Genomic DNA, 24,748 nt, shown 5'->3' on the forward strand with positions numbered 1-24,748 from the left:
TCTAGAAACGATCGCAAAACACAGCGGCAGGTTCCACCGACACTCGAACTCGGATCACTGGATTCAAAGTCCAGAGTGCTAACCATTACACCATGGAACCGGATGCCTGTAGCGCTCTTAAATTCAGTGGTATCATGTAATTAAGCCGATAAGATGCGATGTTACTACACGTATGGTCCTCAGGAAGTGTTTGCGTGGCTAATGAAGCAACCAAGTAGGCTGGAAGTGGAAGGAGCACCTTCGAATGTAGCGGGAATTCTTGCCAGTATTCGTACATGAAGTGATGTCGAAGGATCAGGTAATCAAAATCGCGAAACAGCCACTTTCGTATGGCGGATGCTTCGTGCTGGAAGCAGCCTAGCTATGAAAACAGCTATGGAACCAGAGTACTGTCGAAAACTGCGTGCTGACACAGAACGCTACGTAGTGGGCGGATTGTTCGTGTCACGATAACATTTGCACTTCACACGGTCGAAATACTGTCACACAACTCAAGCAGCTGTTTCAGCATTCACATACACTGGTGTTCAGCACAGCGCATGTTGTAGGTGTCAGATTAAGAAACCTCTTTGAGAAAATGGTCCAGCTAGGATGCTGCAACTAGCAAGTGCGGCAAGATCTCAGTAGGTGGAGGGGTGCAGACTTGCTTACTTGTTCGGCCTGTTGGTCAAGGGGTATGATTCCTGCTTTGGGTGCAGGAGGTCCCGGGTTCAAATCCCGGACAGGCCCTACTTTTCACTTTCGCGACAACCCAGCACTACGATAAACTTGCGAGTCTCTGAAAGTAAGCCATGCAGCAGGACAAACTGCATGTCGGGCCACCGGCCCATGAGACTCTCAGGTGCGTCTTATGGAAAGCAATCTACGTGGCAGGATTAAGCCGTTTCCGCTTACTTATATCTATACGTAAAGACTGGCACGTACAACGATTCTATTCGTTCCCCAGGAACTAGTACATCGCATGCAAGTTTGGTAAATGCATGCGCATGCAGCACCCAAAACGGTGAGATGTCTTTCCTGCGGGGAGGAATAGCTGAGGTCGTCTTCTCGCAGTTGAACCCCTTACGTCTCGTTATTAATCCTAGTAGCAAAAGCATAAGCATTTGGAGCGCTCCCCACTCACGTGTGGACTGCTATTAACACTTTGCATTTCATGATCCTAGTTAAATTTCTGCATATACAATTCCAACCACCGGCTCGTACACATTTCTAGAAACGATCGCAAAACACAGCGGCAGGTTCCACCGAAACTCGAACTCGGATCGCTGGATTCAAAGTCCAGAGTGCTAACCATTACACCATGGAACCGGATGCCTGTAGCGCTCGTAAATTCAGTGGTATCATGTAATTAAGCCGATAAGATGCGATGTTATTACACGTATGGTCCTCAGGAAGTGTTTGCGTGGCTAATGAAGCAACCAAGTAGGCTGGAAGTGGAAGGAGCACCTTCGAATGTAGCGGGAATTCTTGCCAGTATTCGTACATGAAGTGATGTCGAAGGATCAGGTAATCAAAATCGCGAAACAGCCACTTTCGTATGGCGAATGCTTCGTGCTGGAAGCAGCCTAGCTATGAAAACAGCTATGGACACAGAGTACTGTCGAAAACTGCGTGCTGACACAGAACGCTACGTAGTGGGCGGATTGTTCGTGTCACGATAACATTTGCACTTCACACGGTCGAAATACTGTCACACAACTCAAGCAGCTCTTTCAGCATTCACATACACTGGTGTTCAGCACAGCGCATGTTGTAGGTGTCAGATTAAGAAACCTCTTTGAGAAAATGGTCCAGCTAGGATGCTGCAACCAGCAAGTGCGGCAAGATCTCAGTAGGTGGAGGGGTGCAGACTTGCTTACTTGTGCGGCCTGTTGGTCTAGGGGTATGATTCCTGCTTTGGGTGCAGGAGGTCCCGGGTTCAAATCCCGGACAGGCCCTACTTTTCACTTTCGCGACAACCCAGCACTACGATAAACTTGCGAGTCTCTGAAAGTAAGCCATGCAGCAGGACAAACTGCATGTCGGGCCACCGGCCCATGAGACTCTCAGGTGCGTCTTATGGAAAGCAATCTACGTGGCAGGATTAAGCCGTCTCCGCTTACTTATATCTATACGTAAAGACTGGCACGTACAACGATTCTATTCGTTCCCCAGGAACTAGTACATCGCATGCAAGTTTGGTAAATGCATGCGCATGCAGCACCCAAAACGGTGAGATGTCTTTCCTGCGGGGAGGAACAGCTGAGGTCGTCTTCTCGCAGTTGAACCCCTTACGTCTCGTTATTAATCCTAGTAGCAAAAGCATAAGCATTTGGAGCGCTCCCCACTCACGTGTGGACTGCTATTAACACTTTGCATTTCATGATCCTAGTTAAATTTCTGCATATACAATTCCAACCACCGGCTCGTACACATTTCTAGAAACGATCGCAAAACACAGCGTCAGGTTCCACCGAGACTCGAACTCGGATCGCTGGATTCAAAGTCCAGAGTGCTAACCATTACACCATGGAACCGGATGCCTGTAGCGCTCGTAAATTCAGTGGTATCATGTAATTAAGCCGATAAGATGCGATGTTATTACACGTATGGTCCTCAGGAAGTGTTTGCGTGGCTAATGAAGCAACCAAGTAGGCTGGAAGTGGAAGGAGCACCTTCGAATGTAGCGGGAATTCTTGCCAGTATTCGTACATGAAGTGATGTCGAAGGATCAGGTAATCAAAATCGCGAAACAGCCACTTTCGTATGGCGGATGCTTCGTGCTGGAAGCAGCCTAGCTATGAAAACAGCTATGGACACAGAGTACTGTCGAAAACTGCGTGCTGACACAGAACGCTACGTAGTGGGCGGATTGTTCGTGTCACGATAACATTTGCACTTCACACGGTCGAAATACTGTCACACAACTCAAGCAGCTCTTTCAGCATTCACATACACTGGTGTTCAGCACAGCGCATGTTGTAGGTGTCAGATTAAGAAACCTCTTTGAGAAAATGGTCCAGCTAGGATGCTGCAACTAGCAAGTGCGGCAAGATCTCAGTAGGTGGAGGGGTGCAGACTTGCTTACTTGTGCGGCCTGTTGGTCTAGGGGTATGATTCCTGCTTTGGGTGCAGGAGGTCCCGGGTATAAATCCCGGACAGGCCCTACTTTTCACTTTCGCGACAACCCAGCACTACGATAAACTTGCGAGTCTCTGAAAGTAAGCCATGCAGCAGGACAAACTGCATGTCGGGCCACCGGCCCATGAGACTCTCAGGTGCGTCTTATGGAAAGCAATCTACGTGGCAGGATTAAGCCGTCTCCGCTTACTTATATCTATACGTAAAGACTGGCACGTACAACGATTCTATTCGTTCCCCAGGAACTAGTACATCGCATGCAAGTTTGGTAAATGCATGCGCATGCAGCACCCAAAACGGTGAGATGTCTTTCCTGCGGGGAGGAACAGCTGAGGTCGTCTTCTCGCAGTTGAACCCCTTACGTCTCGTTATTAATCCTAGTAGCAAAAGCATAAGCATTTGGAGCGCTCCCCACTCACGTGTGGACTGCTATTAACACTTTGCATTTCATGATCCTAGTTAAATTTCTGCATATACAATTCCAACCACCGGCTCGTACACATTTCTAGAAACGATCGCAAAACACAGCGTCAGGTTCCACCGAGACTCGAACTCGGATCACTGGATTCAAAGTCCAGAGTACTAACCATTGCACCATGGAACCGGATGCCTGTAGCGCTCTTAAATTCAGTGGTATCATGTAATTAAGCCGATAAGATGCGATGTTATTACACGTATGGTCCTCAGGAAGTGTTTGCGTGGCTAATGAAGCAACCAAGTAGGCTGGAAGTGGAAGGAGCACCTTCGAATGTAGCGGGAATTCTTGCCAGTATTCGTACATGAAGTGATGTCGAAGGATCAGGTAATCAAAATCGCGAAACAGCCACTTTCGTATGGCGAATGCTTCGTGCTGGAAGCAGCCTAGCTATGAAAACAGCTATGGACACAGAGTACTGTCGAAAACTGCGTGCTGACACAGAACGCTACGTAGTGGGCGGATTGTTCGTGTCACGATAACATTTGCACTTCACACGGTCGAAATACTGTCACACAACTCAAGCAGCTCTTTCAGCATTCACATACACTGGTGTTCAGCACAGCGCATGTTGTAGGTGTCAGATTAAGAAACCTCTTTGAGAAAATGGTCCAGCTAGGATGCTGCAACTAGCAAGTGCGGCAAGATCTCAGTAGGTGGAGGGGTGCAGACTTGCTTACTTGTGCGGCCTGTTGGTCTAGGGGTATGATTCCTGCTTTGGGTGCAGGAGGTCCCGGGTTCAAATCCCGGACAGGCCCTACTTTTCACTTTCGCGACAACCCAGCACTACGATAAACTTGCGAGTCTCTGAAAGTAAGCCATGCAGCAGGACAAACTGCATGTCGGGCCACCGGCCCATGAGACTCTCAGGTGCGTCTTATGGAAAGCAATCTACGTGGCAGGATTAAGCCGTCTCCGCTTACTTATATCTATACGTAAAGACTGGCACGTACAACGATTCTATTCGTTCCCCAGGAACTAGTACATCGCATGCAAGTTTGGTAAATGCATGCGCATGCAGCACCCAAAACGGTGAGATGTCTTTCCTGCGGGGAGGAACAGCTGAGGTCGTCTTCTCGCAGTTGAACCCCTTACGTCTCGTTATTAATCCTAGTAGCAAAAGCATAAGCATTTGGAGCGCTCCCCACTCACGTGTGGACTGCTATTAACACTTTGCATTTCATGATCCTAGTTAAATTTCTGCATATACAATTCCAACCACCGGCTCGTACACATTTCTAGAAACGATCGCAAAACACAGCGTCAGGTTCCACCGAGACTCGAACTCGGATCACTGGATTCAAAGTCCAGAGTACTAACCATTGCACCATGGAACCGGATGCCTGTAGCGCTCTTAAATTCAGTGGTATCATGTAATTAAGCCGATAAGATGCGATGTTATTACACGTATGGTCCTCAGGAAGTGTTTGCGTGGCTAATGAAGCAACCAAGTAGGCTGGAAGTGGAAGGAGCACCTTCGAATGTAGCGGGAATTCTTGCCAGTATTCGTACATGAAGTGATGTCGAAGGATCAGGTAATCAAAATCGCGAAACAGCCACTTTCGTATGGCGAATGCTTCGTGCTGGAAGCAGCCTAGCTATGAAAACAGCTATGGACACAGAGTACTGTCGAAAACTGCGTGCTGACACAGAACGCTACGTAGTGGGCGGATTGTTCGTGTCACGATAACATTTGCACTTCACACGGTCGAAATACTGTCACACAACTCAAGCAGCTCTTTCAGCATTCACATACACTGGTGTTCAGCACAGCGCATGTTGTAGGTGTCAGATTAAGAAACCTCTTTGAGAAAATGGTCCAGCTAGGATGCTGCAACTAGCAAGTGCGGCAAGATCTCAGTAGGTGGAGGGGTGCAGACTTGCTTACTTGTGCGGCCTGTTGGTCTAGGGGTATGATTCCTGCTTTGGGTGCAGGAGGTCCCGGGTTCAAATCCCGGACAGGCCCTACTTTTCACTTTCGCGACAACCCAGCACTACGATAAACTTGCGAGTCTCTGAAAGTAAGCCATGCAGCAGGACAAACTGCATGTCGGGCCACCGGCCCATGAGACTCTCAGGTGCGTCTTATGGAAAGCAATCTACGTGGCAGGATTAAGCCGTCTCCGCTTACTTATATCTATACGTAAAGACTGGCACGTACAACGATTCTATTCGTTCCCCAGGAACTAGTACATCGCATGCAAGTTTGGTAAATGCATGCGCATGCAGCACCCAAAACGGTGAGATGTCTTTCCTGCGGGGAGGAACTGCTGAGGTCGTCTTCTCGCAGTTGAACCCCTTACGTCTCGTTATTAATCCTAGTAGCAAAAGCATAAGCATTTGGAGCGCTCCCCACTCACGTGTGGACTGCTATTAACACTTTGCATTTCATGATCCTAGTTAAATTTCTGCATATACAATTCCAACCACCGGCTCGTACACATTTCTAGAAACGATCGCAAAACACAGCGGCAGGTTCCACCGAGACTCGAACTCGGATCGCTGGATTCAAAGTCCAGAGTGCTAACCATTACACCATGGAACCGGATGCCTGTAGCGCTCGTAAATTCAGTGGTATCATGTAATTAAGCCGATAAGATGCGATGTTATTACACGTATGGTCCTCAGGAAGTGTTTGCGTGGCTAATGAAGCAACCAAGTAGGCTGGAAGTGGAAGGAGCACCTTCGAATGTAGCGGGAATTCTTGCCAGTATTCGTACATGAAGTGATGTCGAAGGATCAGGTAATCAAAATCGCGAAACAGCCACTTTCGTATGGCGAATGCTTCGTGCTGGAAGCAGCCTAGCTATGAAAACAGCTATGGACACAGAGTACTGTCGAAAACTGCGTGCTGACACAGAACGCTACGTAGTGGGCGGATTGTTCGTGTCACGATAACATTTGCACTTCACACGGTCGAAATACTGTCACACAACTCAAGCAGCTCTTTCAGCATTCACATACACTGGTGTTCAGCACAGCGCATGTTGTAGGTGTCAGATTAAGAAACCTCTTTGAGAAAATGGTCCAGCTAGGATGCTGCAACTAGCAAGTGCGGCAAGATCTCAGTAGGTGGAGGGGTGCAGACTTGCTTACTTGTGCGGCCTGTTGGTCTAGGGGTATGATTCCTGCTTTGGGTGCAGGAGGTCCCGGGTTCAAATCCCGGACAGGCCCTACTTTTCACTTTCGCGACAACCCAGCACTACGATAAACTTGCGAGTCTCTGAAAGTAAGCCATGCAGCAGGACAAACTGCATGTCGGGCCACCGGCCCATGAGACTCTCAGGTGCGTCTTATGGAAAGCAATCTACGTGGCAGGATTAAGCCGTCTCCGCTTACTTATATCTATACGTAAAGACTGGCACGTACAACGATTCTATTCGTTCCCCAGGAACTAGTACATCGCATGCAAGTTTGGTAAATGCATGCGCATGCAGCACCCAAAACGGTGAGATGTCTTTCCTGCGGGGAGGAACTGCTGAGGTCGTCTTCTCGCAGTTGAACCCCTTACGTCTCGTTATTAATCCTAGTAGCAAAAGCATAAGCATTTGGAGCGCTCCCCACTCACGTGTGGACTGCTATTAACACTTTGCATTTCATGATCCTAGTTAAATTTCTGCATATACAATTCCAGGCACCGGCTCGTACACATTTCTAGAAACGATCGCAAAACACAGCGGCAAGTTCCACCGAGACTCGAACTCGGATCGCTGGATTCAAAGTCCAGAGTGCTAACCATTACACCATGGAACCGGATGCCTGTAGCGCTCGTAAATTCAGTGGTATCATGTAATTAAGCCGATAAGATGCGATGTTATTACACGTATGGTCCTCAGGAAGTGTTTGCGTGGCTAATGAAGCAACCAAGTAGGCTGGAAGTGGAAGGAGCACCTTCGAATGTAGCGGGAATTCTTGCCAGTATTCGTACATGAAGTGATGTCGAAGGATCAGGTAATCAAAATCGCGAAACAGCCACTTTCGTATGGCGGATGCTTCGTGCTGGAAGCAGCCTAGCTATGAAAACAGCTATGGACACAGAGTACTGTCGAAAACTGCGTGCTGACACAGAACGCTACGTAGTGGGCGGATTGTTCGTGTCACGATAACATTTGCACTTCACACGGTCGAAATACTGTCACACAACTCAAGCAGCTCTTTCAGCATTCACATACACTGGTGTTCAGCACAGCGCATGTTGTAGGTGTCAGATTAAGAAACCTCTTTGAGAAAATGGTCCAGCTAGGATGCTGCAACTAGCAAGTGCGGCAAGATCTCAGTAGGTGGAGGGGTGCAGACTTGCTTACTTGTGCGGCCTGTTGGTCTAGGGGTATGATTCCTGCTTTGGGTGCAGGAGGTCCCGGGTATAAATCCCGGACAGGCCCTACTTTTCACTTTCGCGACAACCCAGCACTACGATAAACTTGCGAGTCTCTGAAAGTAAGCCATGCAGCAGGACAAACTGCATGTCGGGCCACCGGCCCATGAGACTCTCAGGTGCGTCTTATGGAAAGCAATCTACGTGGCAGGATTAAGCCGTCTCCGCTTACTTATATCTATACGTAAAGACTGGCACGTACAACGATTCTATTCGTTCCCCAGGAACTAGTACATCGCATGCAAGTTTGGTAAATGCATGCGCATGCAGCACCCAAAACGGTGAGATGTCTTTCCTGCGGGGAGGAACAGCTGAGGTCGTCTTCTCGCAGTTGAACCCCTTACGTCTCGTTATTAATCCTAGTAGCAAAAGCATAAGCATTTGGAGCGCTCCCCACTCACGTGTGGACTGCTATTAACACTTTGCATTTCATGATCCTAGTTAAATTTCTGCATATACAATTCCAACCACCGGCTCGTACACATTTCTAGAAACGATCGCAAAACACAGCGTCAGGTTCCACCGAGACTCGAACTCGGATCACTGGATTCAAAGTCCAGAGTGCTAACCATTGCACCATGGAACCGGATGCCTGTAGCGCTCGTAAATTCAGTGGTATCATGTAATTAAGCCGATAAGATGCGATGTTATTACACGTATGGTCCTCAGGAAGTGTTTGCGTGGCTAATGAAGCAACCAAGTAGGCTGGAAGTGGAAGGAGCACCTTCGAATGTAGCGGGAATTCTTGCCAGTATTCGTACATGAAGTGATGTCGAAGGATCAGGTAATCAAAATCGCGAAACAGCCACTTTCGTATGGCGAATGCTTCGTGCTGGAAGCAGCCTAGCTATGAAAACAGCTATGGACACAGAGTACTGTCGAAAACTGCGTGCTGACACAGAACGCTACGTAGTGGGCGGATTGTTCGTGTCACGATAACATTTGCACTTCACACGGTCGAAATACTGTCACACAACTCAAGCAGCTCTTTCAGCATTCACATACACTGGTGTTCAGCACAGCGCATGTTGTAGGTGTCAGATTAAGAAACCTCTTTGAGAAAATGGTCCAGCTAGGATGCTGCAACTAGCAAGTGCGGCAAGATCTCAGTAGGTGGAGGGGTGCAGACTTGCTTACTTGTGCGGCCTGTTGGTCTAGGGGTATGATTCCTGCTTTGGGTGCAGGAGGTCCCGGGTTCAAATCCCGGACAGGCCCTACTTTTCACTTTCGCGACAACCCAGCACTACGATAAACTTGCGAGTCTCTGAAAGTAAGCCATGCAGCAGGACAAACTGCATGTCGGGCCACCGGCCCATGAGACTCTCAGGTGCGTCTTATGGAAAGCAATCTACGTGGCAGGATTAAGCCGTCTCCGCTTACTTATATCTATACGTAAAGACTGGCACGTACAACGATTCTATTCGTTCCCCAGGAACTAGTACATCGCATGCAAGTTTGGTAAATGCATGCGCATGCAGCACCCAAAACGGTGAGATGTCTTTCCTGCGGGGAGGAGCAGCTGAGGTCGTCTTCTCGCAGTTGAACCCCTTACGTCTCGTTATTAATCCTAGTAGCAAAAGCATAAGCATTTGGAGCGCTCCCCACTCACGTGTGGACTGCTATTAACACTTTGCATTTCATGATCCTAGTTAAATTTCTGCATATACAATTCCAGGCACCGGCTCGTACACATTTCTAGAAACGATCGCAAAACACAGCGGCAGGTTCCACCGAGACTCGAACTCGGATCGCTGGATTCAAAGTCCAGAGTGCTAACCATTACACCATGGAACCGGATGCCTGTAGCGCTCGTAAATTCAGTGGTATCATGTAATTAAGCCGATAAGATGCGATGTTATTACACGTATGGTCCTCAGGAAGTGTTTGCGTGGCTAATGAAGCAACCAAGTAGGCTGGAAGTGGAAGGAGCACCTTCGAATGTAGCGGGAATTCTTGCCAGTATTCGTACATGAAGTGATGTCGAAGGATCAGGTAATCAAAATCGCGAAACAGCCACTTTCGTATGGCGGATGCTTCGTGCTGGAAGCAGCCTAGCTATGAAAACAGCTATGGACACAGAGTACTGTCGAAAACTGCGTGCTGACACAGAACGCTACGTAGTGGGCGGATTGTTCGTGTCACGATAACATTTGCACTTCACACGGTCGAAATACTGTCACACAACTCAAGCAGCTCTTTCAGCATTCACATACACTGGTGTTCAGCACAGCGCATGTTGTAGGTGTCAGATTAAGAAACCTCTTTGAGAAAATGGTCCAGCTAGGATGCTGCAACTAGCAAGTGCGGCAAGATCTCAGTAGGTGGAGGGGTGCAGACTTGCTTACTTGTGCGGCCTGTTGGTCTAGGGGTATGATTCCTGCTTTGGGTGCAGGAGGTCCCGGGTATAAATCCCGGACAGGCCCTACTTTTCACTTTCGCGACAACCCAGCACTACGATAAACTTGCGAGTCTCTGAAAGTAAGCCATGCAGCAGGACAAACTGCATGTCGGGCCACCGGCCCATGAGACTCTCAGGTGCGTCTTATGGAAAGCAATCTACGTGGCAGGATTAAGCCGTCTCCGCTTACTTATATCTATACGTAAAGACTGGCACGTACAACGATTCTATTCGTTCCCCAGGAACTAGTACATCGCATGCAAGTTTGGTAAATGCATGCGCATGCAGCACCCAAAACGGTGAGATGTCTTTCCTGCGGGGAGGAACAGCTGAGGTCGTCTTCTCGCAGTTGAACCCCTTACGTCTCGTTATTAATCCTAGTAGCAAAAGCATAAGCATTTGGAGCGCTCCCCACTCACGTGTGGACTGCTATTAACACTTTGCATTTCATGATCCTAGTTAAATTTCTGCATATACAATTCCAACCACCGGCTCGTACACATTTCTAGAAACGATCGCAAAACACAGCGTCAGGTTCCACCGAGACTCGAACTCGGATCACTGGACTCAAAGTCCAGAGTGCTAACCATTGCACCATGGAACCGGATGCCTGTAGCGCTCGTAAATTCAGTGGTATCATGTAATTAAGCCGATAAGATGCGATGTTATTACACGTATGGTCCTCAGGAAGTGTTTGCGTGGCTAATGAAGCAACCAAGTAGGCTGGAAGTGGAAGGAGCACCTTCGAATGTAGCGGGAATTCTTGCCAGTATTCGTACATGAAGTGATGTCGAAGGATCAGGTAATCAAAATCGCGAAACAGCCACTTTCGTATGGCGAATGCTTCGTGCTGGAAGCAGCCTAGCTATGAAAACAGCTATGGACACAGAGTACTGTCGAAAACTGCGTGCTGACACAGAACGCTACGTAGTGGGCGGATTGTTCGTGTCACGATAACATTTGCACTTCACACGGTCGAAATACTGTCACACAACTCAAGCAGCTCTTTCAGCATTCACATACACTGGTGTTCAGCACAGCGCATGTTGTAGGTGTCAGATTAAGAAACCTCTTTGAGAAAATGGTCCAGCTAGGATGCTGCAACTAGCAAGTGCGGCAAGATGTCAGTAGGTGGAGGGGTGCAGACTTGCTTACTTGTGCGGCCTGTTGGTCTAGGAGTATGATTCCTGCTTTGGGTGCAGGAGGTCCCGGGTTCAAATCCCGGACAGGCCCTACTTTTCACTTTCGCGACAACCCAGCACTACGATAAACTTGCGAGTCTCTGAAAGTAAGCCATGCAGCAGGACAAACTGCATGTCGGGCCACCGGCCCATGAGACTCTCAGGTGCGTCTCATGGAAAGCAATCTACGTGGCAGGATTAAGCCGTCTCCGCTTACTTATATCTATACGTAAAGACTGGCACGTACAACGATTCTATTCGTTCCCCAGGAACTAGTACATCGCATGCAAGTTTGGTAAATGCATGCGCATGCAGCACCCAAAACGGTGAGATGTCTTTCCTGCGGGGAGGAACAGCTGAGGTCGTCTTCTCGCAGTTGAACCCCTTACGTCTCGTTATTAATCCTAGTAGCAAAAGCATAAGCATTTGGAGCGGTCCCCACTCACGTGTGGACTGCTATTAACACTTTGCATTTCATGATCCTAGTTAAATTTCTGCATATACAATTCCAACCACCGGCTCGTACACATTTCTAGAAACGATCGCAAAACACAGCGGCAGGTTCCACCGACACTCGAACTCGGATCACTGGATTCAAAGTCCAGAGTGCTAACCATTACACCATGGAACCGGATGCCTGTAGCGCTCTTAAATTCAGTGGCATCATGTAATTAAGCCGATAAGATGCGATGTTATTACACGTATGGTCCTCAGGAAGTGTTTGCGTGGCTAATGAAGCAACCAAGTAGGCTGGAAGTTGAAGGAGCACCTTCGATTGTAGCGGGAATTCTTGCCAGTATTCGTACATGAAGTGATGTCGAAGGATCAGGTAATCAAAATCGCGAAACAGCCACTTTCGTATGGCGGATGCTTCGTGCTGGAAGCAGCCTAGCTATGAAAACAGCTATGGAACCAGAGTACTGTCGAAAACTGCGTGCTGACACAGAACGCTACGTAGTGGGCGGATTGTTCGTGTCACGATAACATTTGCACTTCACACGGTCGAAATACTGTCACACAACTCAAGCAGCTCTTTCAGCATTCACATACACTGGTGTTCAGCACAGCGCATGTTGTAGGTGTCAGATTAAGAAACCTCTTTGAGAAAATGGTCCAGCTAGGATGCTGCAACTAGCAAGTGCGGCAAGATCTCAGTAGGTGGAGGGGTGCAGACTTGCTTACTTGTTCGTCCTGTTGGTCAAGGGGTATGATTCCTGCTTTGGGTGCAGGAGGTCCCGGGTTCAAATCCCGGACAGGCCCTACTTTTCACTTTCGCGACAACCCAGCACTACGATAAACTTGCGAGTCTCTGAAAGTAAGCCATGCAGCAGGACAAACTGCATGTCGGGCCACCGGCCCATGAGACTCTCAGGTGCGTCTTATGGAAAGCAATCTACGTGGCAGGATTAAGCCGTCTCCGCTTACTTATATCTATACGTAAAGACTGGCACGTACAACGATTCTATTCGTTCCCCAGGAACTAGTACATCGCATGCAAGTTTGGTATATGCATGCGCATGCAGCACCCAAAACGGTGAGATGTCTTTCCTGCGGGGAGGAACAGCTGAGGTCGTCTTCTCGCAGTTGAACCCCTTACGTCTCGTTATTAATCCTAGTAGCAAAAGCATAAGCATTTGGAGCGCTCCCCACTCACGTGTGGACTGCTATTAACACTTTGCATTTCATGATCCTAGTTAAATTTCTGCATATACAATTCCAGCCACCGGGTCGTACACATTTCTAGAAACGATCGCAAAACACAGCGTCAGGTTCCACCGAGACTCGAACTCGGATCGCTGGATTCAAAGTCCAGAGTGCTAACCATTACACCATGGAACCGGATGCCTGTAGCGCTCGTAAATTCAGTGGTATCATGTAATTAAGCCGATAAGATGCGATGTTATTACACGTATGGTCCTCAGGAAGTGTTTGCGTGGCTAATGAAGCAACCAAGTAGGCTGGAAGTGGAAGGAGCACCTTCGAATGTAGCGGGAATTCTTGCCAGTATTCGTACATGAAGTGATGTCGAAGGATCAGGTAATCAAAATCGCGAAACAGCCACTTTCGTATGGCGGATGCTTCGTGCTGGAAGCAGCCTAGCTATGAAAACAGCTATGGACACAGAGTACTGTCGAAAACTGCGTGCTGACACAGAACGCTACGTAGTGGGCGGATTGTTCGTGTCACGATAACATTTGCACTTCACACGGTCGAAATACTGTCACACAACTCAAGCAGCTCTTTCAGCATTCACATACACTGGTGTTCAGCACAGCGCATGTTGTAGGTGTCAGATTAAGAAACCTCTTTGAGAAAATGGTCCAGCTAGGATGCTGCAACTAGCAAGTGCGGCAAGATCTCAGTAGGTGGAGGGGTGCAGACTTGCTTACTTGTGCGGCCTGTTGGTCTAGGGGTATGATTCCTGCTTTGGGTGCAGGAGGTCCCGGGTTCAAATCCCGGACAGGCCCTACTTTTCACTTTCGCGACAACCCAGCACTACGATAAACTTGCGAGTCTCTGAAAGTAAGCCATGCAGCAGGACAAACTGCATGTCGGGCCACCGGCCCATGAGACTCTCAGGTGCGTCTTATGGAAAGCAATCTACGTGGCAGGATTAAGCCGTCTCCGCTTACTTATATCTATACGTAAAGACTGGCACGTACAACGATTCTATTCGTTCCCCAGGAACTAGTACATCGCATGCAAGTTTGGTAAATGCATGCGCATGCAGCACCCAAAACGGTGAGATGTCTTTCCTGCGGGGAGGAACAGCTGAGGTCGTCTTCTCGCAGTTGAACCCCTTACGTCTCGTTATTAATCCTAGTAGCAAAAGCATAAGCATTTGGAGCGCTCCCCACTCACGTGTGGACTGCTATTAACACTTTGCATTTCATGATCCTAGTTAAATTTCTGCATATACAATTCCAACCACCGGCTCGTACACATTTCTAGAAACGATCGCAAAACACAGCGGCAGGTTCCACCGACACTCGAACTCGGATCACTGGATTCAAAGTCCAGAGTGCTAACCATTACACCATGGAACCGGATGCCTGTAGCGCTCTTAAATTCAGTGGCATCATGTAATTAAGCCGATAAGATGCGATGTTATTACACGTATGGTCCTCAGGAAGTGTTTGCGTGGCTAATGAAGCAACCAAGTAGGCTGGAAGTTGAAGGAGCACCTTCGAATGTAGCGGGAATTCTTGCCAGTATTCGTACATGAAGTGATGTCGAAGGATCAGGTAATCAAAATCGCGAAACAGCCACTTTCGTATGGCGGATGCTTCGTGCTGGAAGCAGCCTAGCTATGAAAACAGCTATGGAACCAGAGTACTGTCGAAAACTGCGTGCTGACACAGAACGCTACGTAGTGGGCGGATTGTTCGTGTCACGATAACATTTGCACTTCACACGGTCGAAATACTGTCACACAACTCAAGCAGCTCTTTCAGCATTCACATACACTGGTGTTCAGCACAGCGCATGTTGTAGGTGTCAGATTAAGAAACCTCTTTGAGAAAATGGTCCAGCTAGGATGCTGCAACTAGCAAGTGCGGCAAGATCTCAGTAGGTGGAGGGGTGCAGACTTGCTTACTTGTTCGTCCTGTTGGTCAAGGGGTATGATTCCTGCTTTGGGTGCAGGAGGTCCCGGGTTCAAATCCCGGACAGGCCCTACTTTTCACTTTCGCGACAACCCAGCACTACGATAAACTTGCGAGTCTCTGAAAGTAAGCCATGCAGCAGGACAAACTGCATGTCGGGCCACCGGCCCATGAGACTCTCAGGTGCGTCTTATGGAAAGCAATCTACGTGGCAGGATTAAGCCGTCTCCGCTTACTTATATCTATACGTAAAGACTGGCACGTACAACGATTCTATTCGTTCCCCAGGAACTAGTACATCGCATGCAAGTTTGGTAAATGCATGCGCATGCAGCACCCAAAACGGTGAGATGTCTTTCCTGCGGGGAGGAACAGCTGAGGTCGTCTTCTCGCAGTTGAACCCCTTACGTCTCGTTATTAATCCTAGTAGCAAAAGCATAAGCATTTGGAGCGCTCCCCACTCACGTGTGGACTGCTATTAACACTTTGCATTTCATGATCCTAGTTAAATTTCTGCATATACAATTACAACCACCGGCTCGTACACATTTCTAGAAACGATCGCAAAACACAGCGGCAGGGTCCACCGAGACTCGAACTCGGATCGCTGGATTCAAAGTCCAGAGTGCTAACCATTACACCATGGAACCGGATGCCTGTAGCGCTCGTAAATTCAGTGGTATCATGTAATTAAGCCGATAAGATGCGATGTTATTACACGTGTGGTCCTCAGGAAGTGTTTGCGTGGCTAATGAAGCAACCAAGTAGGCTGGAAGTGGAAGGAGCACCTTCGAATGTAGCGGGAATTCTTGCCAGTATTCGTACATGAAGTGATGTCGAAGGATCAGGTAATCAAAATCGCGAAACAGCCACTTTCGTATGGCGGATGCTTCGTGCTGGAAGCAGCCTAGCTATGAAAACAGCTATGGACACAGAGTACTGTCGAAAACTGCGTGCTGACACAGAACGCTACGTAGTGGGCGGATTGTTCGTGTCACGATAACATTTGCACTTCACACGGTCGAAATACTGTCACACAACTCAAGCAGCTCTTTCAGCATTCACATACACTGGTGTTCAGCACAGCGCATGTTGTACGTGTCAGATTAAGAAACCTCTTTGAGAAAATGGTCCAGCTAGGATGCTGCAACTAGCAAGTGCGGCAAGATCTCAGTAGGTGGAGGGGTGCAGACTTGCTTACTTGTGCGGCCTGTTGGTCTAGGGGTATGATTCCTGCTTTGGTTGCAGGAGGTCCCGGGTTCAAATCCCGGACAGGCCCTACTTTTCACTTTCGCGACAACCCAGCACTACGATAAACTTGCGAGTCTCTGAAAGTAAGCCATGCAGCAGGACAAACTGCATGTCGGGCCACCGGCCCATGAGACTCTCAGGTGCGTCTTATGGAAAGCAATCTACGTGGCAGGATTAAGCCGTCTCCGCTTACTTATATCTATACGTAAAGACTGGCACGTACAACGATTCTATTCGTTCCCCAGGAACTAGTACATCGCATGCAAGTTTGGTAAATGCATGCGCATGCAGCACCCAAAACGGTGAGATGTCTTTCCTGCGGGGAGGAGCAGCTGAGGTCGTCTTCTCGCAGTTGAACCCCTTACGTCTCGTTATTAATCCTAGTAGCAAAAGCATAAGCATTTGGAGCGCTCCCCACTCACGTGTGGACTGCTATTAACACTTTGCATTTCATGATCCTAGTTAAATTTCTGCATATACAATTCCAACCACCGGCTCGTACACATTTCTAGAAACGATCGCAAAACACAGCGTCAGGTTCCACCGAGACTCGAACTCGGATCACTGGATTCAAAGTCCAGAGTGCTAACCATTACACCATGGAACCGGATGCCTGTAGCGCTCGTAAATTCAGTGGTATCATGTAATTAAGCCGATAAGATGCGATGTTATTACACGTATGGTCCTCAGGAAGTGTTTGCGTGGCTAATGAAGCAACCAAGTAGGCTGGAAGTGGAAGGAGCACCTTCGAATGTAGCGGGAATTCTTGCCAGTATTCGTACATGAAGTGATGTCGAAGGATCAGGTAATCAAAATCGCGAAACAGCCACTTTCGTATGGCGGATGCTTCGTGCTGGAAGCAGCCTAGCTATGAAAACAGCTATGGACACAGAGTACTGTCGAAAACTGCGTGCTGACACAGAACGCTACGTAGTGGGCGGATTGTTCGTGTCACGATAACATTTGCACTTCACACGGCCGAAATACTGTCACACAACTCAAGCAGCTCTTTCAGCATTCACATACACTGGTGTTCAGCACAGCGCATGTTGTAGGTGTCAGATTAAGAAACCTCTTTGAGAAAATGGTCCAGCTAGGATGCTGCAACTAGCAAGTGCGGCAAGATCTCAGTAGGTGGAGGGGTGCAGACTTGCTTACTTGTGCGGCCTGTTGGTCTAGGGGTATGATTCCTGCTTTGGGTGCAGGAGGTCCCGGGTTCAAATCCCGGACAGGCCCTACTTTTCACTTTCGCGACAACCCAGCACTACGATAAACTTGCGAGTCTCTGAAAGTAAGCCATGCAGCAGGACAAACTGCATGTCGGGCCACCGGCCCATGAGACTCTCAGGTGCGTCTTATGGAAAGCAATCTACGTGGCAGGATTAAGCCGTCTCCGCTTACTTATATCTATACGTAAAGACTGGCACGTACAACGATTCTATTCGTTCCCCAGGAACTAGTACATCGCATGCAAGTTTGGTAAATGCATGCGCATGCAGCACCCAAAACGGTGAGATGTCTTTCCTGCGGGGAGGAACAGCTGAGGTCGTCTTCTCGCAGTTGAACCCCTTACGTCTCGTTATTAATCCTAGTAGCAAAAGCATAAGCATTTGGAGCGCTCCCCACTCACGTGTGGACTGCTATTAACACTTTGCATTTCATGATCCTAGTTAAATTTCTGCATATACAATTCCAACCACCGGCTCGTACACATTTCTAGAAACGATCGCAAAACACAGCGGCAGGTTCCACCGAGACTCGAACTCGGATCGCTGGATTCAAAGTCCAGAGTGCTAACCATTACACCATGGAACCGGATGCCTGCAGCGCTCGTAAATTCAGTGGTATCATGCAATTAAGCCGATAAGATGCGATGTTATTACACGTATGGTCCTCAGGAAGTGTTTGCGTGGCTAATGAAGCAACCAAGTAGGCTGGAAGTGGAAGGAGCACCTTCGAATGTAGCGGGAATTCTTGCCAGTATTCGTACATGAAGTGATGTCGAAGGATCAGGTAATCAAAATCGCGAAACAGCCACTTTCGTATGGCGGATGCTTCGTGCTGGAAGCAGCCTAGCTATGAAAACAGCTATGGACACAGAGTACTGTCGAAAACTGCGTGCTGACACAGAACGCTACGTAGTGGGCGGATTGTTCGTGTCACGATAACATTTGCACTTCACACGGTCGAAATACTGTCACACAACTCAAGCAGCTCTTTCAGCATTCACATACACTGGTGTTCAGCACAGCGCATGTTGTAGGTGTCAGATTAAGAAACCTCTTTGAGAAAATGGTCCAGCTAGGATGCTGCAACTAGCAAGTGCGGCAAGATCTCAGTAGGTGGAGGGGTGCAGACTTGCTTACTTGTGCGGACTGTTGGTCTAGGGGTATGATTCCTGCTTTGGGTGCAGGAGGTCCCGGGTTCAAATCCCGGACAGGCCCTACTTTTCACTTTCGCGACAACCCAGCACTACGATAAACTTGCGAGTCTCTGAAAGTAAGCCATGCAGCAGGACAAACTGCATGTCGGGCCACCGGCCCATGAGACTCTCAGGTGCGTCTTATGGAAAGCAATCTACGTGGCAGGATTAAGCCGTCTCCGCTTACTTATATCTATACGTAAAGACTGGCACGTACAACGATTCTATTCGTTCCCCAGGAACTAGTACATCGCATGCAAGTTTGGTAAATGCATGCGCATGCAGCACCCAAAACGGTGAGATGTCTTTCCTGCGGGGAGGAACAGCTGAGGTCGTCTTCTCGCAGTTGAACCCCTTACGTCTCGTTATTAATCCTAGTAGCAAAAGCATAAGCATTTGGAGCGCTCCCCACTCACGTGTGGACTGCTATTAACACTTTGCATTTCATGATCCTAGTTAAATTTCTGCATATACAATTACAACCACCGGCTCGTACACATTTCTAGAAACGATCGCAACACACAGCGGCAGGGTCCACCGAGACTCGAACTCGGATCGCTGGATTCAAAGTCCAGAGTGCTAACCATTACACCATGGAACCGGATGCCTGTAGCGCTCGTAAATTCAGTGGTATCATGTAATTAAGCCGATAAGATGCGATGTTATTACACGTATGGTCCTCAGGAAGTGTTTGCGTGGCTAATGAAGCAACCAAGTAGGCTGGAAGTGGAAGGAGCACCTTCGAATGTAGCGGGAATTCTTGCCAGTATTCGTACATGAAGTGATGTCGAAGGATCAGGTAATCAAAATCGCGAAACAGCCACTTTCGTATGGCGGATGCTTCGTGCTGGAAGCAGCCTAGCTATGAAAACAGCTATGGACACAGAGTACTGTCGAAAACTGCGTGCTGACACAGAACGCTACGTAGTGGGCGGATTGTTCGTGTCACGATAACATTTGCACTTCACACGGTCGAAATACTGTCACACAACTCAAGCAGCTCTTTCAGCATTCACATACACTGGTGTTCAGCACAGCGCATGTTGTAGGTGTCAGATTAAGAAACCTCTTTGAGAAAATGGTCCAGCTAGGATGCTGCAACTAGCAAGTGCGGCAAGATCTCAGTAGGTGGAGGGGTGCAGACTTGCTTACTTGTGCGGCCTGTTGGTCTAGGGGTATGATTCCTGCTTTGGGTGCAGGAGGTCCCGGGTTCAAATCCCGGACAGGCCCTACTTTTCACTTTCGCGACAACCCAGCACTACGATAAACTTGCGAGTCTCTGAAAGTAAGCCATGCAGCAGGACAAACTGCATGTCGGGCCACCGGCCCATGAGACTCTCAGGTGCGTCTTATGGAAAGCAATCTACGTGGCAGGATTAAGCCGTCTCCGCTTACTTATATCTATACGTAAAGACTGGCACGTACAACGATTCTATTCGTTCCCCAGGAACTAGTACATCGCATGCAAGTTTGGTAAATGCATGCGCATGCAGCACCCAAAACGGTGAGATGTCTTTCCTGCGGGGAGGAACAGCTGAGGTCGTCTTCTCGCAGTTGAACCCCTTACGTCTCGTTATTAATCCTAGTAGCAAAAGCATAAGCATTTGGAGCGCTCCCCACTCACGTGTGGACTGCTATTAACACTTTGCATTTCATGATCCTAGTTAAATTTCTGCATATACAATTACAACCACCGGCTCGTACACATTTCTAGAAACGATCGCAACACACAGCGGCAGGGTCCACCGAGACTCGAACTCGGATCGCTGGATTCAAAGTCCAGAGTGCTAACCATTACACCATGGAACCGGATGCCTGTAGCGCTCGTAAATTCAGTGGTATCATGTAATTAAGCCGATAAGATGCGATGTTATTACACGTATGGTCCTCAGGAAGTGTTTGCGTGGCTAATGAAGCAACCAAGTAGGCTGGAAGTGGAAGGAGCACCTTCGAATGTAGCGGGAATTCTTGCCAGTATTCGTACATGAAGTGATGTCGAAGGATCAGGTAATCAAAATCGCGAAACAGCCACTTTCGTATGGCGGATGCTTCGTGCTGGAAGCAGCCTAGCTATGAAAACAGCTATGGACACAGAGTACTGTCGAAAACTGCGTGCTGACACAGAACGCTACGTAGTGGGCGGATTGTTCGTGTCACGATAACATTTGCACTTCACACGGTCGAAATACTGTCACACAACTCAAGCAGCTCTTTCAGCATTCACATACACTGGTGTTCAGCACAGCGCATGTTGTACGTGTCAGATTAAGAAACCTCTTTGAGAAAATGGTCCAGCTAGGATGCTGCAACTAGCAAGTGCGGCAAGATCTCAGTAGGTGGAGGGGTGCAGACTTGCTTACTTGTGCGGCCTGTTGGTCTAGGGGTATGATTCCTGCTTTGGTTGCAGGAGGTCCCGGGTTCAAATCCCGGACAGGCCCTACTTTTCACTTTCGCGACAACCTAGCACTACGATAAACTTGCGAGTCTCTGAAAGTAAGCCATGCAGCAGGACAAACTGCATGTCGGGCCACCGGCCCATGAGACTCTCAGGTGCGTCTTATGGAAAGCAATCTACGTGGCAGGATTAAGCCGTCTCCGCTTACTTATATCTATACGTAAAGACTGGCACGTACAACGATTCTATTCGTTCCCCAGGAACTAGTACATCGCATGCAAGTTTGGTAAATGCATGCGCATGCAGCACCCAAAACGGTGAGATGTCTTTCCTGCGGGGAGGAGCAGCTGAGGTCGTCTTCTCGCAGTTGAACCCCTTACGTCTCGTTATTAATCCTAGTAGCAAAAGCATAAGCATTTGGAGCGCTCCCCACTCACGTGTGGACTTCTATTAACACTTTGCATTTCATGATCCTAGTTAAATTTCTGCATATACAATTCCAACCACCGGCTCGTACACATTTCTAGAAACGATCGCAAAACACAGCGTCAGGTTCCACCGAGACTCGAACTCGGATCACTGGATTCAAAGTCCAGAGTGCTAACCATTACACCATGGAACCGGATGCCTGTAGCGCTCGTAAATTCAGTGGTATCATGTAATTAAGCCGATAAGATGCGATGTTATTACACGTATGGTCCTCAGGAAGTGTTTGCGTGGCTAATGAAGCAACCAAGTAGGCTGGAAGTGGAAGGAGCACCTTCGAATGTAGCGGGAATTCTTGCCAGTATTCGTACATGAAGTGATGTCGAAGGATCAGGTAATCAAAATCGCGAAACAGCCACTTTCGTATGGCGGATGCTTCGTGCTGGAAGCAGCCTAGCTATGAAAACAGCTATGGACACAGAGTACTGTCGAAAACTGCGTGCTGACACAGAACGCTACGTAGTGGGCGGATTGTTCGTGTCACGATAACATTTGCACTTCACACGGCCGAAATACTGTCACACAACTCAAGCAGCTCTTTCAGCATTCACATACACTGGTGTTCAGCACAGCGCATGTTGTAGGTGTCAGATTAAGAAACCTCTTTGAGAAAATGGTCCAGCTAGGATGCTGCAACTAGCAAGTGCGGCAAGATCTCAGTAGGTGGAGGGGTGCAGACTTGCTTACTTGTGCGGCCTGTTGGTCTAGGGGTATGATTCCTGCTTTGGGTGCAGGAGGTCCCGGGTTCAAATCCCGGACAGGCCCTACTTTTCACTTTCGCGACAACCCAGCACTACGATAAACTTGCGAGTCTCTGAAAGTAAGCCATGCAGCAGGACAAACTGCATGTCGGGCCACCGGCCCATGAGACTCTCAGGTGCGTCTTATGGAAAGCAATCTACGTGGCAGGATTAAGCCGTCTCCGCTTACTTATATCTATACGTAAAGACTGGCACGTACAACGATTCTATTCGTTCCCCAGGAACTAGTACATCGCATGCAAGTTTGGTAAATGCATGCGCATGCAGCACCCAAAACGGTGAGATGTCTTTCCTGCGGGGAGGAACAGCTGAGGTCGTCTTCTCGCAGTTGAACCCCTTACGTCTCGTTATTAATCCTAGTAGCAAAAGCATAAGCATTTGGAGCGCTCCCCACTCACGTGTGGACTGCTATTAACACTTTGCATTTCATGATCCTAGTTAAATTTCTGCATATACAATTCCAACCACCGGCTCGTACACATTTCTAGAAACGATCGCAAAACACAGCGTCAGGTTCCACCGAGACTCGAACTCGGATCGCTGGATTCAAAGTCCAGAGTGCTAACCATTACACCATGGAACCGGATGCCTGTAGCGCTTGTAAATTCAGTGGTATCATGTAATTAAGCCGATAAGATGCGATGTTATTACACGTATGGTCCTCAGGAAGTGTTTGCGTGGCTAATGAAGCAACCAAGTAGGCTGGAAGTGGAAGGAGCACCTTCGAATGTAGCGGGAATTCTTGCCAGTATTCGTACATGAAGTGATGTCGAAGGATCAGGTAATCAAAATCGCGAAACAGCCACTTTCGTATGGCGGATGCTTCGTGCTGGAAGCAGCCTAGCTATGAAAACAGCTATGGACACAGAGTACTGTCGAAAACTGCGTGCTGACACAGAACGCTACGTAGTGGGCGGATTGTTCGTGTCACGATAACATTTGCACTTCACACGGTCGAAATACTGTCACACAACTCAAGCAGCTCTTTCAGCATTCACATACACTGGTGTTCAGCACAGCGCATGTTGTAGGTGTCAGATTAAGAAACCTCTTTGAGAAAATGGTCCAGCTAGGATGCTGCAACTAGCAAGTGCGGCAAGATCTCAGTAGGTGGAGGGGTGCAGACTTGCTTACTTGTGCGGCCTGTTGGTCTAGGGGTATGATTCCTGCTTTGGGTGCAGGAGGTCCCGGGTTCAAATCCCGGACAGGCCCTACTTTTCACTTTCGCGACAACCCAGCACTACGATAAACTTGCGAGTCTCTGAAAGTAAGCCATGCAGCAGGACAAACTGCATGTCGGGCCACCGGCCCATGAGACTCTCAGGTGCGTCTTATGGAAAGCAATCTACGTGGCAGGATTAAGCCGTCTCCGCTTACTTATATCTATACGTAAAGACTGGCACGTACAACGATTCTATTCGTTCCCCAGGAACTAGTACATCGCATGCAAGTTTGGTAAATGCATGCGCATGCAGCACCCAAAACGGTGAGATGTCTTTCCTGCGGGGAGGAACAGCTGAGGTCGTCTTCTCGCAGTTGAACCCCTTACGTCTCGTTATTAATCCTAGTAGCAAAAGCATAAGCATTTGGAGCGCTCCCCACTCACGTGTGGACTGCTATTAACACTTTGCATTTCATGATCCTAGTTAAATTTCTGCATATACAATTCCAACCACCGGCTCGTACACATTTCTAGAAACGATCGCAAAACACAGCGGCAGGTTCCACCGACACTCGAACTCGGATCACTGGATTCAAAGTCCAGAGTGCTAACCATTACACCATGGAACCGGATGCCTGTAGCGCTCTTAAATTCAGTGGCATCATGTAATTAAGCCGATAAGATGCGATGTTATTACACGTATGGTCCTCAGGAAGTGTTTGCGTGGCTAATGAAGCAACCAAGTAGGCTGGAAGTGGAAGGAGCACCTTCGAATGTAGCGGGAATTCTTGCCAGTATTCGTACATGAAGTGATGTCGAAGGATCAGGTAATCAAAATCGCGAAACAGCCACTTTCGTATGGCGGATGCTTCGTGCTGGAAGCAGCCTAGCTATGAAAACAGCTATGGAACCAGAGTACTGTCGAAAACTGCGTGCTGACACAGAACGCTACGTAGTGGGCGGATTGTTCGTGTCACGATAACATTTGCACTTCACACGGTCGAAATACTGTCACACAACTCAAGCAGCTCTTTCAGCATTCACATACACTGGTGTTCAGCACAGCGCATGTTGTAGGTGTCAGATTAAGAAACCTCTTTGAGAAAATGGTCCAGCT

At 48.4% G+C, this 24,748-nt stretch overlaps 41 non-coding genes across 41 annotated transcripts; 20 read left to right on the top strand and 21 right to left on the bottom strand.

The window, feature by feature from the left end:
* Positions 1-28: 28 nt before the first annotated feature.
* Trnaq-uug lies at positions 29-100 on the bottom strand. Its single transcript has one exon. It is a non-coding gene; the product is annotated as a tRNA-Gln (tRNA).
* Positions 101-657: 557 nt separating this feature from the next.
* Trnap-ugg lies at positions 658-729 on the top strand. The gene has a single exon. It is a non-coding gene; the product is annotated as a tRNA-Pro (tRNA).
* Positions 730-1,236: 507 nt separating this feature from the next.
* Trnaq-uug lies at positions 1,237-1,308 on the bottom strand. Its single transcript has one exon. It is a non-coding gene; the product is annotated as a tRNA-Gln (tRNA).
* Positions 1,309-1,865: 557 nt separating this feature from the next.
* On the top strand, positions 1,866-1,937 carry Trnap-ugg. Its single transcript has one exon. It is a non-coding gene; the product is annotated as a tRNA-Pro (tRNA).
* A 507-nt stretch (positions 1,938-2,444) lies between these two features.
* Trnaq-uug lies at positions 2,445-2,516 on the bottom strand. The gene has a single exon. It is a non-coding gene; the product is annotated as a tRNA-Gln (tRNA).
* A 557-nt stretch (positions 2,517-3,073) lies between these two features.
* On the top strand, positions 3,074-3,145 carry Trnap-ugg. The gene has a single exon. It is a non-coding gene; the product is annotated as a tRNA-Pro (tRNA).
* A 507-nt stretch (positions 3,146-3,652) lies between these two features.
* Positions 3,653-3,724, bottom strand: Trnaq-uug. Its single transcript has one exon. It is a non-coding gene; the product is annotated as a tRNA-Gln (tRNA).
* A 557-nt stretch (positions 3,725-4,281) lies between these two features.
* Positions 4,282-4,353, top strand: Trnap-ugg. The gene has a single exon. It is a non-coding gene; the product is annotated as a tRNA-Pro (tRNA).
* Positions 4,354-4,860: 507 nt separating this feature from the next.
* Positions 4,861-4,932, bottom strand: Trnaq-uug. The gene has a single exon. It is a non-coding gene; the product is annotated as a tRNA-Gln (tRNA).
* A 557-nt stretch (positions 4,933-5,489) lies between these two features.
* On the top strand, positions 5,490-5,561 carry Trnap-ugg. Its single transcript has one exon. It is a non-coding gene; the product is annotated as a tRNA-Pro (tRNA).
* A 507-nt stretch (positions 5,562-6,068) lies between these two features.
* On the bottom strand, positions 6,069-6,140 carry Trnaq-uug. Its single transcript has one exon. It is a non-coding gene; the product is annotated as a tRNA-Gln (tRNA).
* A 557-nt stretch (positions 6,141-6,697) lies between these two features.
* On the top strand, positions 6,698-6,769 carry Trnap-ugg. Its single transcript has one exon. It is a non-coding gene; the product is annotated as a tRNA-Pro (tRNA).
* A 507-nt stretch (positions 6,770-7,276) lies between these two features.
* Positions 7,277-7,348, bottom strand: Trnaq-uug. The gene has a single exon. It is a non-coding gene; the product is annotated as a tRNA-Gln (tRNA).
* A 557-nt stretch (positions 7,349-7,905) lies between these two features.
* Trnap-ugg lies at positions 7,906-7,977 on the top strand. The gene has a single exon. It is a non-coding gene; the product is annotated as a tRNA-Pro (tRNA).
* Positions 7,978-8,484: 507 nt separating this feature from the next.
* Trnaq-uug lies at positions 8,485-8,556 on the bottom strand. The gene has a single exon. It is a non-coding gene; the product is annotated as a tRNA-Gln (tRNA).
* A 557-nt stretch (positions 8,557-9,113) lies between these two features.
* Trnap-ugg lies at positions 9,114-9,185 on the top strand. Its single transcript has one exon. It is a non-coding gene; the product is annotated as a tRNA-Pro (tRNA).
* Positions 9,186-9,692: 507 nt separating this feature from the next.
* Positions 9,693-9,764, bottom strand: Trnaq-uug. Its single transcript has one exon. It is a non-coding gene; the product is annotated as a tRNA-Gln (tRNA).
* Positions 9,765-10,321: 557 nt separating this feature from the next.
* Positions 10,322-10,393, top strand: Trnap-ugg. The gene has a single exon. It is a non-coding gene; the product is annotated as a tRNA-Pro (tRNA).
* A 507-nt stretch (positions 10,394-10,900) lies between these two features.
* Trnaq-uug lies at positions 10,901-10,972 on the bottom strand. Its single transcript has one exon. It is a non-coding gene; the product is annotated as a tRNA-Gln (tRNA).
* Positions 10,973-11,529: 557 nt separating this feature from the next.
* On the top strand, positions 11,530-11,601 carry Trnap-ugg. The gene has a single exon. It is a non-coding gene; the product is annotated as a tRNA-Pro (tRNA).
* A 507-nt stretch (positions 11,602-12,108) lies between these two features.
* Positions 12,109-12,180, bottom strand: Trnaq-uug. The gene has a single exon. It is a non-coding gene; the product is annotated as a tRNA-Gln (tRNA).
* Positions 12,181-12,737: 557 nt separating this feature from the next.
* Trnap-ugg lies at positions 12,738-12,809 on the top strand. The gene has a single exon. It is a non-coding gene; the product is annotated as a tRNA-Pro (tRNA).
* A 507-nt stretch (positions 12,810-13,316) lies between these two features.
* Positions 13,317-13,388, bottom strand: Trnaq-uug. Its single transcript has one exon. It is a non-coding gene; the product is annotated as a tRNA-Gln (tRNA).
* A 557-nt stretch (positions 13,389-13,945) lies between these two features.
* Trnap-ugg lies at positions 13,946-14,017 on the top strand. The gene has a single exon. It is a non-coding gene; the product is annotated as a tRNA-Pro (tRNA).
* Positions 14,018-14,524: 507 nt separating this feature from the next.
* On the bottom strand, positions 14,525-14,596 carry Trnaq-uug. Its single transcript has one exon. It is a non-coding gene; the product is annotated as a tRNA-Gln (tRNA).
* Positions 14,597-15,153: 557 nt separating this feature from the next.
* Positions 15,154-15,225, top strand: Trnap-ugg. Its single transcript has one exon. It is a non-coding gene; the product is annotated as a tRNA-Pro (tRNA).
* Positions 15,226-15,732: 507 nt separating this feature from the next.
* Trnaq-uug lies at positions 15,733-15,804 on the bottom strand. Its single transcript has one exon. It is a non-coding gene; the product is annotated as a tRNA-Gln (tRNA).
* Positions 15,805-16,361: 557 nt separating this feature from the next.
* Positions 16,362-16,433, top strand: Trnap-ugg. Its single transcript has one exon. It is a non-coding gene; the product is annotated as a tRNA-Pro (tRNA).
* Positions 16,434-16,940: 507 nt separating this feature from the next.
* Trnaq-uug lies at positions 16,941-17,012 on the bottom strand. The gene has a single exon. It is a non-coding gene; the product is annotated as a tRNA-Gln (tRNA).
* A 557-nt stretch (positions 17,013-17,569) lies between these two features.
* Trnap-ugg lies at positions 17,570-17,641 on the top strand. Its single transcript has one exon. It is a non-coding gene; the product is annotated as a tRNA-Pro (tRNA).
* A 507-nt stretch (positions 17,642-18,148) lies between these two features.
* Trnaq-uug lies at positions 18,149-18,220 on the bottom strand. The gene has a single exon. It is a non-coding gene; the product is annotated as a tRNA-Gln (tRNA).
* A 557-nt stretch (positions 18,221-18,777) lies between these two features.
* On the top strand, positions 18,778-18,849 carry Trnap-ugg. Its single transcript has one exon. It is a non-coding gene; the product is annotated as a tRNA-Pro (tRNA).
* A 507-nt stretch (positions 18,850-19,356) lies between these two features.
* Positions 19,357-19,428, bottom strand: Trnaq-uug. The gene has a single exon. It is a non-coding gene; the product is annotated as a tRNA-Gln (tRNA).
* A 557-nt stretch (positions 19,429-19,985) lies between these two features.
* On the top strand, positions 19,986-20,057 carry Trnap-ugg. The gene has a single exon. It is a non-coding gene; the product is annotated as a tRNA-Pro (tRNA).
* A 507-nt stretch (positions 20,058-20,564) lies between these two features.
* Trnaq-uug lies at positions 20,565-20,636 on the bottom strand. The gene has a single exon. It is a non-coding gene; the product is annotated as a tRNA-Gln (tRNA).
* Positions 20,637-21,193: 557 nt separating this feature from the next.
* On the top strand, positions 21,194-21,265 carry Trnap-ugg. Its single transcript has one exon. It is a non-coding gene; the product is annotated as a tRNA-Pro (tRNA).
* A 507-nt stretch (positions 21,266-21,772) lies between these two features.
* On the bottom strand, positions 21,773-21,844 carry Trnaq-uug. Its single transcript has one exon. It is a non-coding gene; the product is annotated as a tRNA-Gln (tRNA).
* Positions 21,845-22,401: 557 nt separating this feature from the next.
* Trnap-ugg lies at positions 22,402-22,473 on the top strand. The gene has a single exon. It is a non-coding gene; the product is annotated as a tRNA-Pro (tRNA).
* Positions 22,474-22,980: 507 nt separating this feature from the next.
* On the bottom strand, positions 22,981-23,052 carry Trnaq-uug. The gene has a single exon. It is a non-coding gene; the product is annotated as a tRNA-Gln (tRNA).
* Positions 23,053-23,609: 557 nt separating this feature from the next.
* Positions 23,610-23,681, top strand: Trnap-ugg. The gene has a single exon. It is a non-coding gene; the product is annotated as a tRNA-Pro (tRNA).
* A 507-nt stretch (positions 23,682-24,188) lies between these two features.
* Trnaq-uug lies at positions 24,189-24,260 on the bottom strand. The gene has a single exon. It is a non-coding gene; the product is annotated as a tRNA-Gln (tRNA).
* Positions 24,261-24,748: the final 488 nt, after the last annotated feature.

Source organism: Schistocerca americana, chromosome 2 (genome assembly GCF_021461395.2).
Source record: "Schistocerca americana isolate TAMUIC-IGC-003095 chromosome 2, iqSchAmer2.1, whole genome shotgun sequence".
Classification (NCBI taxonomy): Eukaryota; Metazoa; Arthropoda; class Insecta; order Orthoptera; family Acrididae; genus Schistocerca; species Schistocerca americana.